A 1,285-nucleotide genomic window follows, 5' to 3' on the forward strand; every position below is an offset into this window, starting at 1 on the left:
ATGAAACAATCAAAAGAGTGATGTGACAACCCACAGAGTAGGAGAAAATATTGGCAAACTACCTATCTCACAAGAAATTAAAAACCAGAGTATATAAGGGATACAAACAACTCAATAGCAAAGAAACAAATAATTCAATTGAAAACTGGGCAAAAGATCTGAATAGACATTTCTCAAAAGAAGACATACAAATGGCCAAGAGATATCCAAAAAAATGCTCAATATCACTAATCATTGGAAAAATGCGAAGTAAAACTACAACGAGATATCTCACTCCAGTTAAAATGGCTATTATCAAAAAGGCAGGCAATAATGGATGCTGGTGAGGATGCAGAGAAAGGAGAACCCTGTGCCCTGTTGATGGAAATGTAAATTAGCACAGCCACTATGGAGAACAGTATGAAGCATCCTCAAAAAACTGAAAATGGAACCACCATATAATCCAGCAATGTCACTACTAGGTATATACCCAAAAGAAAGGAAATCAATGTATTAAAAAGACATCTGCATTCCCTATATATTGCAGCACTATTCACGATAGCCAAAATATGGAATCAACCTAAGTGTTTATCAGTGGACTAATGGATAAAGAAAATGTGGCATATATACACAATGAAATATTATTTACCCTTGAAAAAGAATGAAATCCTGCCATCTGCAGCAACATGGATGGAACTGGATGTCATTATGTTAAGTAAAATAAGCCAAGCACAGAAAGACAAAAATCATTCTCTCTCTTACGTGGGAGCTAAAAAGTGAATCTCATGAAGAGAGAGAGAGTAGATTGGTGATTACCAGAGGCTGGGAAGGGTAGGCAGGAGGGAGAAATGAAGAGAAGTTGAATAACGGGTACAAATGTATGTTTGATAGAATAAATAAGATCTAGTTTTAGATAGATCAGTAGCTTGACTAGACTTTATCATATCTTTTTTATAAAGACACTTCTATAAAGCAATACAATGTCTGTTGTATATTTCAAAATAGCTAGAAGAGAAGTCAAATGATTCCAGCAGAAAGAAAAGGCAAATATTTAAGGTGATGGATATTCCAAGTACACTGATTTAATCTTTGTCAACCATATGAACGTATTAAATTATCACATGTACCCCCAAACTATGTATATTATGCATCAATAAACATTTTTCAATTAAAAAAAAAATAGAGCTGACTGGCCGCGAGTGGTGGCTCACGCCTGTAATCCCAGCACTTTGGGAGGCCGAGGTGGGTGGATCACAAGGTCAGGAGATTGAGACCACCCTGGCTAACACGGTGAAACCCCATCTCT

This window comes from Mandrillus leucophaeus, unplaced genomic scaffold, assembly GCF_000951045.1.
Source record: "Mandrillus leucophaeus isolate KB7577 unplaced genomic scaffold, Mleu.le_1.0 Scaffold281, whole genome shotgun sequence".
Taxonomy (NCBI): Eukaryota; Metazoa; Chordata; class Mammalia; order Primates; family Cercopithecidae; genus Mandrillus; species Mandrillus leucophaeus.